At 38.2% G+C, this 17,924-nt stretch overlaps 1 long non-coding RNA gene across 1 annotated transcript; it reads left to right on the forward strand.

Moving 5' to 3' along the window:
- The first annotated feature begins 10,710 nt into the window (after positions 1-10,710).
- On the forward strand, positions 10,711-16,769 carry LOC127463927 (uncharacterized). Its single transcript, XR_007901090.1, has 3 exons — positions 10,711-10,796; positions 14,790-14,876; positions 16,452-16,769. It is a non-coding gene; the product is annotated as an uncharacterized LOC127463927 (long non-coding RNA).
- The last annotated feature ends 1,155 nt before the right edge of the window (positions 16,770-17,924 follow it).

A 17,924-nucleotide genomic window follows, 5' to 3' on the forward strand; every position in this document is an offset into this window, starting at 1 on the left:
CATGACTCACTTGACTTGGTTGTGAGCCAATTTTATGAAGCTGCAAATTTTTTTACAGTGTGCTGATTTTTAGATTTTTTTTCCTTTCTATTACTGTTGCTAATGGCTGTTCTTTATTCTGCTGTCTTCTCAACATATTCCAAGTTCTATCTGCATTTACATTTTGCCTATTTTAATTCCATAGGTACAATAAACCCAAGAAAAAAACAGTACATGAAATAATGTACAGCTACACCTTCTTTAAAAACACCATTTGACCTTGAATATAATCTATTTTAGAAAAAAATAAACAAAACTACTCTTTAATTTTTGTGTTCCCAAGGGACAAAAAGAACTTGAGGAAGTAGCTTTTTACCACTGCAGAAGACATTTTGCATGTAACAATACCCTTGACTGATTTTATTTGGGATTTTTCCATGGCCTTCACAAGGAATTTGGTCTCCTCCACCAAATTAATGACTTTCTCATTTCAGTTGCTAATGGGTTTTTTTCTCCTTGACCTTGGAGACATTCCAGGCTTGGTCAACCTCTTCATCTTCTTGCAGCTGTGTGCCACCACTGACTTTGTGTTTGTTGGATATTTGCTGCAACACAATTCCAGAAACCTCATTTCATTAACCTTGTGTCATCTGCTCCCCACCTCTGTCACAACTTTCACCTTATATCTCAGTTACTACCAGGTATTATGACCGGAGCTTTCCTACTGTGCTTTCTTACACACATCTCTACACCTTGTAAGTGAATAAAAATGTTAGCTTGCCTTATACATTTACTGTTAATAAACAAGGAGGATCACTGTAGTGGTTTGAACCAGGTTTTCCCCCTGAAGCTAAGAAAGCGGAAACCCCCAGGGCGTGGTGACACACAATCTGCGCTCCTCGAAATATAAACATACCACAACCAGACCGGAAGCGACGAGTTGTGGTTTGGTAGAAGAAGTGGCCATGTTGTGAAAGCCACAAGGAGAAACCAGCAGGCCCACTGGGGGCTGGGCCCCCAAAACCTCCAGCGGGGGCTGCGGGGACCTGGAACAGCATAAAGCTGGGCTAGGTGCCTGCAGCTGAGAGCTAAGAAAGTTTTCTCCACTGTGAGTGAGCAGAGACAGAGCAGAAGCAGAGAAGCAGCATCCAGAGACTGTGGCTGAGAGCCAGGACAGATAAGAACTGAACCAAACAGCAAACGGCATGCAGCAAGAGAGAGAACTCCTGGAAGGAGAGCCGAGAAAGACGAGAAAGCAGCAGGGAGAGAGGAAGCTGGGGTAAGAACTGGAATAAAACCCCATACCCCTCTGAGACCTCCGAGAAAGGAGGGAGATGGACTCCTATTAAGGACAGGAGCCTTGGAGTGCTGCAGCACCAGAGAGAGAGAGAAGCTAAAAAGCGAGGTTGTCCTGAGAGCTCAGCCAGGACAGTGTGTGGGAGGTTGACCTTGAGGCAGGGCACAGAAGCTCTGCAAGGGGCTTGAGTCCCCCTGAAGATACCAGACTGTCACGAAGACCCCCCGTGCTTCGTGGTATGACCGTGGTGGAACGACCTTTGTCTGGGGTGACGTAGCCCACGGAAGACCCCCTTGCCTGCGTCAAGGGGCTGAGAGGGGCTTGGAGGCCTCCCTTGTGAGTGCTGGCAGAGATCCAGCTATCAGCTGCTGCATGTGAAGAGGACAGATGACTGCTGTCATAGAGAAACTGCTGCTCAGAGACTAGAAGGGATCTGTCCTTCTTCCCTCCTGGACTTTTATTTGGAGGGGAGAAGAGATCTGATCCATTGTAAATACTTACGTCATGGTAGAGATAGCTGAGATTGTGTGTATAGTGTATTATAGTATTTATTTGTACAGTCATTGTAATATATTCCCTTTCCCCCACTCTGAGTCTCGTGTTTTGTCTGGAAAAAACACATCTTGTACTAGGTTGAGATGTGGGAGGGAGTTTGAAGACAGGGAATTAGATTTTTGATGTTCTCAAACCATGACAATCACTTGCACTAAATAATGTGGTTTAGTTTTGGTTAGTGGGTTTTCGGCTTTTTTAAATTTTCTTTTTAAAAAAATCTAAACATCACCACAAGACATTCATTTTCTAAACAAGACATGTTGAAATCACAAGCTTAAATTTTAGACAGTTAAGCTGAATGGACTAACTTTCAGTATTGAAATCCTAGAATTAATAGTAAAAAAATAAACCTGAACTATAAACAGCTCTCAAATATTCTTTGCCTTTCAATAATATTGGAAATAAAACTGTAAAACATTTACATTCATTTTTAACTTCGGACAACTTTCAAGGTTCCTAAGTATTTAAAAAACAAGTATAATAACATAATAATGAGCCTGTCATGGTTTGAGAGCCCCAAAATCTAATTCCCTACTCCAAGCCCCCTCTCACATCTCAACCCAATGTGAGATGGGTTTTCCAGACAACCACACGAGACTCAAAATGGGGGAAAGGGAATATATATTACAATGACTGTACAAATATATACTACAATACATTATATACAATCTTAGCTATTCTCTACCATGACATAAGTATTTACAATGGATCAAATCTCTTCTCCCCTCCAAATAAAAAAGTCCAGGAGGGAAGAAGGAAAGATCCCTTCTTCAGAGCAGAAATATCTCTAAGGCAGCAGATTCTCTTGTTCTCATGCAGCAGCATCTGTATCTGGATCGCTGCCAGTACACATGAGGCGTATCCAAGCCCCTCAGCCCGTTGTCTTCAAATTAGGGTCTTCCTCCGTGGGCTGTGTAGCAGGGACAAAACTCGCTTCACCACGTCATATCATGGGGTGTAAGACCCCCATGAAGGTCCCTTCCTCAGGGGATTCACCCCTGAGTCAGAACATCTCGGGCGGCTTTCAGTTGAAGGCCTTTGCCTCAAGAGTTCTACCAGAGCTCCTGTGCTCTGTCTCAGTCTGCCAGCTTGGTAGCAGCGGCGAGGGAGGAGGGGAGGGCCAAGGTCACCCCCTCTGCATTCCATCTGGTTGTCCTGGTTCAGTTTTCCAGGACTCCTGAGCTTCTCAGCTCCTCTCTGCAGTGTTGTTGCACTTTCGGACTTCCATTCAGTAGGAGTCCATCCTTTCCACTTAGGAAAGGTCACAAAAGGAGTTTGGGGTTTTATTTCAGTTCTTACCCCAACTTCCTCTCTCTCTGCTGCTGGCTCTCTCTCTCGGCTCTCTCAGACAACTTTGTGTCTTCTTTGCTCAGCTGCATGTTGTTTCTGCTGCTTATCTTCTGCTGGCTCTTAGCCACAAACTCTGGACACTGCAGCTGCTCTGTCTCTGCTCACTCACGGTGGAGAAAACTTTTTTAGCTTTCAGCTACAGGTACCTAGCCCAGCCTTATGCTGTTCCAGGTCCCTGCAGCCCCCTGCTGGGGGCTGGGGTGGGGAGCCCAGCCCCCAGTGGGGTTACTGCTGTTTCTCCTCGTGGCTCCTACAACATGGCTACTTCTTCTACAACCAAACTACAACTACCTGCTCTTCCATTCTGCTTGTGAAATGTTTAGATTTTGCAGAAGCGCTCATTGGGTAAGACTTCAAAACTTCAAGGGTCACCACCCCCTGGGGTTTTACCATTTTATAACTGCAGGGGGAAAACTGTTTCCCCCCACCACAGAGCCTAAGGAAAATAATTCTGGATACCATAGGAATGGGAGCAGCAGACACACAGTAATAGTAGGTCAGTGAGACTGGGAGGCATTTTAGTGGAAGAATTACAAGAAACAGAGAGTGTGGGGTTCTGGGTGTCAGTCCTAGGAGGGAGGGACACGGTGGCTGTAAAATTACAAGACTGGTAGGTGTAAAAAATTCACATCTATGTTCTGAGTGAGTGCCAGTGGCACTTTTATTATCAGGACCTTTAAACCACTCCCTGTCTGTGACCTATTCCTACATTAGTAAAATCCTGTGTGATTAACAATTATATGCCACCTTTGGGCAGTAGCTCAGAGTACTCTTCGCACTAGAAGCAAGGGAGGAATAGGCTGGTGAAACCTGAATGAACTATTTATGAGGATTATTTGAGTAGATGACAACCCTGTCTTCAAATGCATGATGACAGCCTCCTCGGAGATATGTAGGTACCTAACTCCAATATAAGAGTCTGCCAAGCCAGAGGGATGTGGGCACCTGAATACAAATCAGAAGTCAGCATTCCCAGAGAAGGAAAGGCTTTGCCTGCTCTTGTGTGCATCATATTACAAAACAAGGCACATTCACAAACAAGTGTAAGATGTCCAAATTATTATTACTTGAGGTTTCCTTTAACATATAAAAATTGCCAAATTGTTTTTTCTTGAAAACTCATAATTTTTTTCTCCTTGTTATATGATTTTCATTTTCTGAATAAAGATTTAATAATAAAATAAAATAAAAAGCAAAAAATAAATAGTGATCTAATATGTAATTTAAACAGAATTTCCCATATTAACTGGTCAAGAAAGTAAAGTAGAATATGTCGCTAGTCTGGCCACAGTTTTCAAGTTGTGTTTGGTTACATCATGATTTAATATGGACTCTTTTTTGAGACTTGGTTATTTCAATACAAAAGTTTATTGAAACACTGCAAACTGCAAACTTGAAATTTTTCTTAACAGGTTGAATATTTATGCTTTTAAAGAAATCCTTTTATGAACATTTATGCTTAGTAAATCATAATTATGTTGGATATCTATGGAAAACTGTGTAAATATGGCTGATGTGTAATTAAAAGTCAATCAGAATTAATTTTCAAGAAATAACTCAGGAATTCCTGGAAATTTCATTTTATTTATGAACCTATGAGTAGTTACAGATTATTTACACTGCATGTAAGAGGAGTGGGGTGGAGTGAGGTGGTTGTGTTTGCACATCTTAAGAGAAAAAAGAAATTTGCATAGCAAGGTATTCTAACACCAAGCACTTTGAACTAGATCAGTGACAGCAAAAAGTAACTGGTTTTGTGAGAAACCAGATCTAATGTAAGCATGGAGTACTGTTTTCAAAATATTTTAAAATCAAAAATAATTACATGAACTTACTGAATCAATATACTTCAACTTGCAAACATGTTATGAATAATAGGATTTACTTATGATATTGATAAGTTATTTGTCAGTTTCTAGTCATCAGAAATCCCTGATTTCTAGGAACTCAAAACCTCATGACGCTCAGGAAATTAAGATGTTCCTTGACTCTGCTCTTAATTTCAAGGACACAGAGTAAACAAATAACCATTTCAATATTAGACATGATAAAGTAAAAATGGTTTGTTGTGTTTAGTTATGTTGCTGTGTCCATACTAGTTAAAAATTTAAAGACATGCCTTTTCCTCCTAACATTTAAATCAAATGTTCCTTCAGCAAATAAGTTTTCATTGACTAGTCAATTTTATAAACTAACATCATATTCAAAAATGTACATATAAATATGTGCTATGAAACGTTTATATTTTCAGTTTATTTATATTGTCAGTGGTTGGAGGTTCTCAAGACTGGATTAGACAAATCTGACACAGTGTTGGCAGTAGTCCCACCCTGTGACAATCTTCTTTTGTGACTACTGAACTCAGTGAGGCAAATCAGTTTGAATGTGGGTTGTTAAGCTGAATCAGGGACTTGAAATCTTCTTTTTACAGATAATGAACTTGAGTAATATCAATCCCCTATATCATACTTACCTGTTTAAAATGAAAGAGGTTGTCATGCAGTAAAGTCTGTTCAAGCCCTTCTCACCAAGTACTAAACTGTATTACTAAATAAAAATTGGAATCTGTCAAGTAAGTTACTGTATAACCAAGATAAAATCAGACTTTTGTAAGATATAATGCCTTTATGCCAATAACTGCACATGTAGATGAAAAACCGATTATCAGGAGTAACTACACTACCTCATATATTAACCATTACTATTATTTATAGATGTTTTAATGATCATTATGTGGGCCAGATGTGTGAAGAAAACCTTATTTTTAACATCATCAAATTCCATTTTTACTTTCATATTTATCAGGTTTGGTATATATTTGTACTGAGTCATATTTTTTCCAGCGTTCAGAAGGAAACTATCTCCTATTCCTTTTGCAGTAATGAGTGTCAAATATACTCTGTTTTAAACCAGACTCTCCTACACTCTCCCATGGCTTTAAAAACCCCACACAAATGCAAATTTGAAGAATAGTGGATACCAATGCAAACATTTTTGCATAAATTCCTACTATGACTTTTTATTCAGTTTTCAAGTGCTCCAAAATTTAGAGAGAGCATATTTCTTATCTGGAATTCTTATCAAAGTGGTTGTAATTTCCTCTATTACAAGTCATCAGGCATGTATTCAGTCTAACACAGACTGCTGTCAGCAGGCAGACGTGACCTGGACACTCTTGGTTGGCAAATTCTTTAATATTCCTCCCTGCTCACATAGCCATTACCAAAAGAGGCTGCCACATGCAATTAAAGAGAACAGGAAGAAATTATTCACAATGAGAAGTACAATCATCAACAAAGTTACAGAGGAAAGAGGTTTACACAAAATGATATGAAGTTCAAATGCTTCCCTGAAAAATTTTCTGCATTTCTTTATCTAATGAGAATGTCACACTGCAAAAATCAATGCTTCTCTCTGCTGCAGTCCTGATTTTAAAAGGATACTTATTACATAGGAGCTGCTACTGAAGATGACCATTATTTCCCCATTCTATAGTTAATTGCATACTCTCATAAAGCTTTGTGACAAATTCTTGAGCAGCCCTTTAATTTCCCCAAAATTACTGGGATATTAGGCAAGGCTGTTTACAGTGAATTGGTATCATTTACACAAGTACACTAATACTACTGATACTGTCTTTGCTCCTCATAGATATATATAGTCACTTATTTCCTCCAACTATGGTCCCCCATAATATCTTTCTCCCTAATTTGGAGAGAAATAGATTTAATGACTGTTGAATAGAGGGATAAGAAAGTAGTTGGATGGTCACATCCAGAGAGTCGTGGTCAATGACTCAGAGTCTCAATGGACGTCAGTGATCAGTGGTGCCCTCAGGGGTCTGTGTTGGTACCAGTGTGACTTAACTTCTTCATTAATGACATGGATGGAGGGACTGAGGGACCCTCAGCAGGTTTGCAGGTGACACCAAGCTGACGGTGCAGTGACACACCTGAAGGATAGGGCCATCCAGAGGGACCTAGAAAAACTCCAGAAGTGACCCCTGGGAATCTCCTGAGGTTTAAGGCTAAGGGCTGGCGCTCTACTGGCATCGAGGCACCCCCAGGATCAGTCCAGGCTGGGCATGAGCAGGTAGAGCAGCCCTGGGGAGAAGGACTTGGGGGTGCTGGTGGGGGAGAGGCTGGACATGGTCCAGCACAGAAACCCCCCATGCCCTGGGCTGATCCCACAGCGGAGGCAGCAGGGCAGGGGGGGATTCTGCCCCTCTGCCCCCTCAGGTGAGACCCCACCTGCAGAGCTGCCTCCAGCCCTGGGGGCCCAGCACAGCAAGGACATGGAGCTGCTGGAATGAGTCCAGAGGAGGCACCAAGATGATGAGAGGGATAGAGCAGTTCTGCTGTGAGGAAAGGCTGGGAGAGTTGGGATTGTTCAGCCTGGAGAAGGAAGCATTGGGGTGACCTAATTGTGGCCTTCCAGGACCTGAAGGGGCTGCAAGGAAGATGGAGGGAGTCTATCTACAAAGGCCTGGAGTGACAGGACAAGGGGGAATGGCTTCAAACTGACAGAGAGTAGGTTTAGATGGTATATCAGGAAGAAATTCTTGGCTATGAGGCCCTGGCACAGGTTGCCCAGAGAAGGTGCGGCTGCCCCATTCCTGGAAGCGTCCAGGGCCAGATTGGACGGGGCTGGAGCAACCTGAGATAGCGGAAGGTGTCCTGTCCCTTGCAGGGAGTGGACCTGGATTGTCTTTAGGGTCCCAAAACATTCTGGGATACTATGATTATGCTGTAAGTGCTGCTAACAATGGCCCTGATCCATCGGATGCTCTACATAACAAGCTGGGGTTCTAAAGTAAGGACATTTCCTATATTGCTCCTCTAACTTCCAAACAGGAAAAAACAAGTAGAGGTAACTGTCTTAAAAAAGTAGGAACAAATAAAGATCATCATGTTGGCTCTAACAATGTACAACATTATTAGTTACCATCTTCCCTGTATTTTCAGACTGAGAAATTCCTGTGGCAGGAATAGGAGTTGGAGTGCATATTGTAGAGGTAAACAATGAAAAAGGACTAAGAATACTCATTAATTAATATGCACATATTCTCTCCAATTTCTGGAAATGACAGACAGAAGCATAGATTCACTGCAACACAGCATAAAAACAATAAATAAACTACTGCCATCTGCTGCTCGTGAGTCTGAGCTGTTGTGTAGTCATTTGGATTTGATTTACCTTTGTGTCATACTGGGAGGAAATAACAGACTTCTGTTTCAAATGTGTTTTCACACCATCAAAAAAAACCTCCTACACAAAACTGCTCAGCACCAGAATTTTTGACATAAAGTTACTTTTCCAAAAGAATATCAACCATTCTCTAGAAGAAATTAGGATTGCACAACTAGTGCTGTCATTCTAGTTTCTCTGAACTTTTGAGACATGTGTGCTAAACTTTGGTAATCATTTATTTATAAGACAAAAATGCTGAAGTAGCTCTGTAAAAAAGGGGCCATTTTTATTATGAATTCTACCAACTCTTTTTTTATGCTTGGTAAATCACCTGATTTGACTCTTTCTATCTCTGTGACTACAAATTTGTTACCTTCCTTGGTGGCTTCTTTAGAAATATATATGTATATAAATTATTTGAGGTAAATCTTAAAAGTATTGTCTCTTTATTTGCATGAATAAATGAAGTAATATAATTAAAAATGTCCTTGGAAAAATGAAATTATCAATTAGGTTACAATTATGGTATAATTAATCCTGTTTATCTTTAAAAAATAAAAGTAAGAAAACTCTATGCTCTGCATGGTTCCTAACTGCTGCTTTCTTAATTAGGGAATTCTTCCACGGGAGTACAGATAATTCTATTATTAAAACTTTTTTTGCTAATTAATCTTATTAATTATATTCTTGGGCATAGTCCATAACTGTGATGAAGCAACACTATGATTTTCTTCAGTTAGTGGAATCTGAGCTGCTTTCTGACCACGGTATTTGACAGACACACTTACCATCATGTTCTTCTCCATGGTGTTAATTAATAGTGTCACCTTTTTGAACAGGTGTTATTAAATACAGGGGGTCTTTTGCTATAAGATGATGTCAGCGAAGTAAGCGATACAGGAGCATTTTAAATTCACATATCTGAGGCTACTATTTACTAAATAACTATTGTATAAAAAAAAATAGAATCATCTAATAATACAATAATGTAGAGTAACCCTACATAGTTTAGTTGTGTATTTCAAAGGGATCTTTGAAAGTGCTCAATATTGGCCAAACCCCGCAACTGTTGCCCTCAATACCTTAATAAGAATGAGAACATTAGGTCAATGCCATGTGCTTCTCATAATCCAATAAGACACTTTACTTGTGATAGTTTGCAGAAATACAGCTCCAGACCATGTTCTAAAAAGATATGGGAAGTCTATTCCAGAAAAAAAGGTCATCTGCATTCCTGCTGGCCTAATTTCCGCCAGATGTGACTGCTCTCTGATAATAAAACATGGAAGGATCTTTAATAAAAAAAAAGGTATTTTGAAGCTATGAACACCAGAAATCTTTTGAAAGAAGTTTACCTAAATCCTTTGCAGTATCTGGGCAAAAAGTGCGGGTTTGATTTCTTGAGTAGGAAATACTCAAATTTAAAAATGGATTATTCAATTATTGTAAAGGAATTAGTGATGAAGTATATTTTAGGACTAATTAAAATATATTTTGATCAAAACCCAGAAAGCAATAGGCTTGTAGTCTTGTAGTACCTCCTTGTATTCAGCACCTATCAAAGAATTACTAGAATTGGGGAACTTTATGTATATCATGTCTATATATTTTATGTATAGTATTATCTACAAACCACTACTCAGTGTTTAGAGACTCTCCCTCTAAAAAGGAATCAGAAAATAACAGGTGATGAAAAGGGTTTTATTTTCTGAACCAACATCAAGTACTCCCAAACCTATTGCTGTCCAATGATAGCAGAGCATGAATACAATAATTTTGGATAAGTATTTTAGTTATAGTCCTCAATGCTTCTTGAACCACCTCTTCATAGTCCAAAGCCTGCAATTACTGTGACATTTAGAAACGAGAAAAAAAATCTTAATTGCATAATTTTGTAAATATTTGTTATTAATGGTCCATAGTTTAGTGTTGATAAAGCTCTTCTCTGAAACATGACAAATTGGTTCTTCAAGAGGTGCATCACAACCCAACATGTTTCCTCCTATCCTTGCATGCAAAATCAGTAATGAATGGCACAGTTTTTTCAGTCTTTAGAGTGGTGCAAATTAAGGTCTCAAAAAAATTCCCAAAAGACAAAGCTAAACATGTATTTAGTCTTCAAAACTAATATTTGATTATTAGAAATTACACGTCTTTCTAATATCTCTAGTAAACAACAGTCATTTAAAAAAAAAGTATGCCATAATACTGAGTTAATGAGTTTTCTCTCATTTTACGAAAAGACATAACAAACACTTTGAAATTAAAAACAGGTATCTTTTATTTCAGAGCTTGATAGAAGTTCTGCAGTTGGAGGAAGAATTAAAGTAGGAAAAGTCTGACAGTTTCCATCCAAAATAAGCAAAGGAGCTACTATAGATCTGCTGAAAGAAAAAGTGTCTCATGATTTTTAAATATACATCAGGTATTTGGAAATTCTTGAGTGCTGGATTTACACTGAGATCTTTGGAAGTCCTTCATGAACTAAAGCTCTCAGGCAAATCTAAGGCCAATTTTTCATTTATACAAATATCAAAAGTTAGATTCTGTGAGACTATGAAGACTGCAGTCCAGAGAAAATATTAGGTTTGAATCTCTCCCTTAAAATTTAACAACACTGTCATTAATTACTCCAGTTAAAAAAACAAGACAAAAAAAAACACAAAGCAAACAAAACAAACAAACAAAAACCCAAAACAAACCAAACAAAAAACCCCTAACAACCTAAACAAACTGCAGATAAATAAAAACACTGAAAAAATTCTGGAACATATTTCAACTGCAGATAAATTTTATGGACAATTTTACCCACTCAGGGAGAGTTTAACTGTATGTTTAAGTACCTAATATACCAAATCTTTTTTGTATGTATATCCATAGAGTATTACCATCTAAATCAATGTCCAGGAACCTTTGAAACGCACACCAAGGAAATTATTTGTAAATAAATGAACCCGCTCTGAAGATTTCTTTATCTTTTTTTTAACTCCTGAACCAAGAGGGCTACAATCTAAATGAAGCTTGCACCAAAAAAAAAAAAGTTTCATGAAATTGTAAGAAATTAACTGCTTTATTTGATCTTGCACTACAATTTTGTTTAATTTCAAGGTTGAGATTTTAATCTAAATTTCTTATGCTTGGTATTTTCTTTCTGTTCATTTTATTGATTTATGATCATTTTATTAATTTCTGTAAGTCCTCTTGCCATCAAAATCAATAATTGCAATGGGAATTTTGCATAGCTGTTGAAGTCCACAAGAAACTCATCACATACTGGAACATGGGAATTAATTACTCTGTGCTTTTGAAAACTGAAATTGCATACAGAATTAAATCTATAAAGGAAAATCAATTTAATGGGGGTCTCATAACAAGAATATATATTACAAAACTTGAAGCCAAAAAATGGTAATGTTTGTTCATAACTTGTATATGAAATAGGAAAAAGCCCCTTGAAAATTCATTTTGGTTAGAGGTTTGAGGAAAACAAGGTCAAACTCAAATGGGTGCAAAAAAAGTTCCTAGGATGCCCAAGGGAATTAGATCACAGAACACAGGAGATGGGTGATAAAAGAAATTACTAATTTGTCCTGGATTGTAAAATAGACATAAAATCAGACAAAAATCCTCCATACAGGTACCTCAGAAAACAAAATGTAAGAGAAGTTCTAGTTATACTCCATAACAATATTTGACCCAATATTTGCACAAGGACAAAGGAAAATACATTGATGATAATATTTAAGCTTGGAGTTCATTGATTGTTCCTAACAAAACAGCATTTTTTTTAAGGAAGACTGGTGGAAAATTCCCCTGTATCCAAGAACAGAAGCAAACACTTTTATGGTAGACTATAAAGCATGACAAGTGATTAACTCTATGTTTTGAGAGATTTTTTCAAACCCTAGGATTTTACAGAGAGTGTTTTACAGTTCAGTTTACTAAAATATTTTAGCTTTTACTCACTAGACTGCTATCAAATTCGTGGACATGCTCTTCATTGTCAAACCAAAGACAGATATGAAATACAGAATCCAAATACTGACAGTCACAGTGAGCTTCACCTGTTCCTCAATTCATTCCACAAATTAACCTTGGAAAAATCAGTGAATTTCTTTCTCAGGTACAGGGCAGTGTTAATTTATTTCAAAGTGTCTAACTAATAGCAGTGCTAATGCACTGGATATAATTTTAACAGCAACTGTTATCTTTATAACAACTCAGCATTGCATCTGAAGGGCAGACTTTTATTAAATAAGGTAGGCAGAGATCAAATGTTAAAGTCGCATAAATGTCCATGCAGGAGACAATCTTTATTCAAGACTCTACTATTCAAAATTAAGCAAGTACATTAAGTAAATTAATCATAGATTCAACATGAACATGATGAAGTCCTTTGCCAGAGACAGCTACAGAACCTGAATTTTAAACATGATGTATAATAAATTGAAAGTAATGCAAAACAGCAGGAGTGGAGTGTGAGAATTAAGTAGGCATAAGGGGTTGTCCTTCCTGAATACTCCCTCCTACTGCCTGTGAAACAGACTGGCACATGACTGTGAAACCCTTAAGTACTAATGTCCAACATTGTTTTGAAATGTACTTTTTTTACAGTCCCACCATAACAATTAGAACAAAATAATGAGCAAACACGCTATCTCAGTTGCCTCTTTGCACCATTTCTCGTCCCTGTTTTACTACTTAAAGATTATTGCACCCCGAAGCTGTTTGGATCAATTACTGCAGGACTTTTTTCATCTCTTGAAAACTTTGAGGTGTTCTTTAGAAAATTGCTAGATTTTCCAAGACTTTAATCTCTGTGTTGATGACCCATCTGCTTAGGGAACTTGCAGTTCTGTCTCACAGTACTGAAATACTGAGTTTTTTCCTAGTTCATGAACTTCTGCTCATAGGCATAGCTCAGTAAAGATTAGTACTAACATATTAGGTTTCACCTCATTTTGCCACCCCTATTTCTTTTTTTTTTCCCCAAGAAATACCACATCAGTAATTCTTTATTTATTTCTACTCTACTTCAAAAACATTTTTCCCCAACACATTTTAATTATCTGTTGGTTCAATGCATCCTGCTACACACACCCGCTTCTCACTGCTCAAACACAAATACTGAATTGCAAATCATGTGTCCCTCAGATTGTCACCATTTAATATATCTAATGTATATTAATAATTTTCTTTTGGTATTCTAACATTGTTCTCTTTTAAATGTACATACATCATTATTTTGGGAACTTGGAATCTGATGCTGAATCACCTGATTTCAGCAGGCTCCTTGAAAATTTAAGAAATGTATTTATGCTGAGATTAATTCTAAATGGGTCATATAATTATTCTTTGGAATAGGATTATTATAAAAACCAAATGTGTCTCCGTTGTTCCCTTGACTTCCTAAAGAAAAAGATGGAGAGCTCATAAAATGGTATGGCAACCTTGGGAATATATTTCTACTACAGCTCTTGAATTGGATTTGTTTAGATACTGTTGTGAATTTATGGAGAGATTACACTGACTTCATGTTTGCCCTCAAGCTGAAATGCTCCAATTTCTGCAGTAATCTGCAATTACTCTCTCTTGGCTTGAGTAAGGCAGCCCGTTTCCCAGATGCAGAATCTCAGGCATGAAAATGGTGTCCAGTTTGCACTGGAGCTGGGACTCAAGGTGAGATTCAGCCTGTGAGAGCCTGGAAAGAGTTATTTGGCATCAGTATCGATAAATATGTGTACATCATACTCAACAAAAGGTATTTCTAAATGATTTAGGAAAAGGAAGAGTCTCTAGAATTTGGAAATGTTGTACAAAAGATCCTCTATTTCATTTTATTTTTGATAAACGGTTGCACCTTGCCTTAAATTCTGAAGCATAAGATTCAATGTTTGGGTTTTTTTCCCAAATACAGATTCTCATAAAATAGAACAGCAGATCTGCTGGAGAACTTAGCACAACAAATTTTTTCATCTTAAGAACTTTGCCTTAACTGACAGTCATTTACACAATGATGTGCATAATGTCTGACATAATATAAAAATTCTCCTTAATAATTGCCACAAAACAAAATTATAAAGTCAAAGTCTAAAAAGTATTGCAGATTTTCCTCAAGTGCTCAGTATTAGTCTGCTAGATATTTCTGACTCTTTAAATCTATAATTTCATTCATTATTGATAAGAATATGCATCTGAGTGAAGACTGATTGAAAAATAATTATGCTAACCACATATTAATATGCAAAGTAAATTGTCATTACAAAAAAAAAAAAACAAACAAACAGGAAATTATGTTCTTTGTAATGTAGAGTGGGAAAACAGCTAAAGATATAACTTCTATTCATCACTTTCAATTGCGCAATTGTACAATTACTATCTTGTTATTCAGGTCCATTCATTCTTCCACTATCTGAAGCAGAGAAAACAGATGACACTCATCCACCGCACAATGGGAGGGCATGGGACTAAATCCTGGGACTAGATCCTGGCACTGGCCACAAATGTAAGTAAAAACTAACAACATGACATAGTTTCTTCTCAGTCACTGATAATCAGAGGCAAGAGGAGGATTTTTGATTTGAATTATTTGGTCTCAAGGGTGTTCCCAGTATGATGTAACTACAGTAAAGATTCACAGCCTCTGACTTAGGAAGCTAGTGTTGCTTGGCTCTCCCTAAAGCTGCAGTGATGCAGCTGGAGCTGGAGCACCTCTGTTCACTCTGTTGTTATTATGCCAGATACCAGCTGCTGTGTGTGCTGCTCTGTTCTTACAGCAAATGACAACATAATCAGTAAGACTTTGCTTGCTATGACTCAGTGAGATGAAGCATTTGGCAAAACAACATTTCCAGCACAGAGTCACGTATTAATGAAACCTTTCCTCAGTGCTCCCTGTCTGTGTGAGAACTAGGTCTTAGCATAGAGGGAAATTGCCTTGGACAAGTGAAGAAATTAAAGCAGATACAGTGTCTCTTCAGGGTCTTTGGTTGTGATACAATCACAACTACACCATTCTTGCATCACTTCCATCTTCCCACTTTTACCATCACTTTTATGCAGCCCCTTCATTTGTGTTCCCCTCTTGGTATTTAAGACAAGGGAGTTACAATCTTATCCTTTTCTTTACTGTTGGAAAAATCATTATTCTGTTTGTTACTCCTCCTTGCCCTTTCTCCTAAACAAAAAACAAAGCAAAGGATAACAACCCCAAAAGCTCCTAGTACACCATCACTGTTGTTCTTGCCCTTTTTAAATGTGGCTTCTCATCAGTTTGAAATTTTTTGTTGGTGGAGGGGTGGGGAGTGGAAGGTAATATGAAGAACATGACAATATCATTGAATAAGAAGATGTCAGCCATCATTGAGAAGGACTGCCACAGTCCAAAAGGGGGGGATGGGGCCGTGGCACAGCACGGGTTCAGGAGACAAGGTAGGGTGCAGGTAGAATGCTTTATTCAAGCGTGCACGCGATTTTTTATCAGCTCAGGAGTGGAAAGGGCCAGAACATGGAGCGGAGCATGGGACAGACTAGCGGGAGAACAAACCAGGATAGGGACACGGGCAAAAGGGGGAGGAGCGAAGGAGGAACCGGGGAAGGAAAGGGCGAATGGTGGCTGTCTCCTCTGCAGTTTCTCCAGCTAACCAGCAGGGAAGCAGGGAAGTGAACACGCCTGGAGATACAAATTCTGGGGAAGCACACAATGTGTATACACATAATAACTGTAAAGTCTGCATCATAAAGTCCTTTCAATCTCTGTACATCTTTTTCCACTTCTGAAATCGTTCCCATTCTGATTCTTGGTCCTCGACAAAGGACAATAGAGTTTTCCCTTCTTTTTGAATTCAGAGAGGGAAGGGGAGCAGCAGTGGCAGCAGCAATGGCACTCCAGTGTACCTGTGTGTACGCTCAGGGCTTCCATTCAAAGCAGGCTCTGGCTGCACACAGGTGTACAGGTCAGAATAAGTAATGCCTTTGCTGTGCCTTAACAACAAGGGAAAGATAAAGGAATCTTGTTGGGAATGAAGATGGAAAGTGTCGCTGCTGTACCTGCTGACTTTCTTTCATTATTTTCTTTCAGGACCACTGTGACCCTAATTGTGTGTGGAGTTCATAATGATGCTTCAGGTTCATGACATATTCCTTGAGGGAAATAAAATCTCCTGCCAGTGGTAGAGGATGCTCAGTGAATGCAGCTGTACCTTCTCTCCCACAGTTTTGCTGCCCATTTCCAGCCCTCTTTGCAATTCCAGCAGTCAATATCCATGCATTTTGACATACTCGGGGAAAACATGTTTATTTAAATCCTGATTTTGTATACTTACTGAGCGAAGTAATAGCAAGTGGGAAAGCAAAAGTAATTCTACCTTCTCACTTTAAAGATTTTCCTCACTCCTTTATCATATACGAAATACTATTGTATTTAATATGCTTAATATTAATATTAAAACCAAAAAATAAACCAAACTCAATAAATAACATCTCATATTGCTACTTCTGTAAATGGCGTGTTAGGCTAGATGGACCACTGATCTCACCAAGAGGGAAATTCCTTATGTTCTTAAATCCTTTTGACTTTTTACTGATTCCAAGGGAGAAGTCTTGGGAGTTATAGTGAAAAACCTACATAAGTGCTTTTTTTATTAGCACATGAAGAGTTTTATGAATCTGACAAAATTTAGTGACTGCAACATATATTCACCCACAAACTACTGACATGCTAATCAAATGTCTTTTTATATGCAATATTCCTTAGGCAAGAAAAATCAATAGAGTTATCTATCCTGAAAACAGAAATAAGTTAATCTCAAACTCCAAAAAGCAATATAACCAAATTACCTAGGAAAGAGTTTTTCCAAAACATGACTATTGTTCCATATAACAAGCTTGACTGAGACACGGGTGATTTTTTTGTATCCCTGAGCATGTCCCCACATGGTTAAGTACTTTTTGAAGTGCAGCTGCCATAGGATAGTCACCACTACTCTATCACTCCAGCAAATTACATGGCCCATTTTGGGTAGTCACGTTGTGTGATGTCTGACTTGAAATTTTTTTTCCTGCACCTTTGAATGAATTTCTGCAGAACTAGGCTATTAACACAGTGCTTGTATTTATGTAATATCAGGTGTATTACTATAATAACTATAATGAACCCTCTACTAAACCTAAATGAATAACTGCCTTTGATCCAACTTAATGGTCATTTTGCTTTATCAAAATTTGGAGAGGATCTTCTTTGGTGTTGTTGATTGTAACCATCAACAAGAGTCAAACACTAGGAACATTTGGAAATCTGTGTGTACAAACTGTGTGACCATCTGCTTGTTTAACTTATATGAGAAGACACTAATTATATGAGAAAAGAGCCAATTTGCTGCCTGAGAAATGATGAAAATGTGTGAGCATCACAGATATACAATGCAGGCTTGTATTTCAGAGAAGCATTTTAGGCAGCATATGTCTGGAGGGACAGATATGCCCAAGTCCACTGCAACCATGAGAGGTCATTCACTAGTCTTGCCTCTTAGATTCTGTGGAGTTCAAAAAACAC

The sequence above is a fragment of the Manacus candei genome, unplaced genomic scaffold, assembly GCF_025592945.1.
Source record: "Manacus candei isolate 608988 ecotype Guabito, Panama unplaced genomic scaffold, ASM2559294v1 h1tg000181l, whole genome shotgun sequence".
NCBI lineage: Eukaryota > Metazoa > Chordata > Aves > Passeriformes > Pipridae > Manacus > Manacus candei.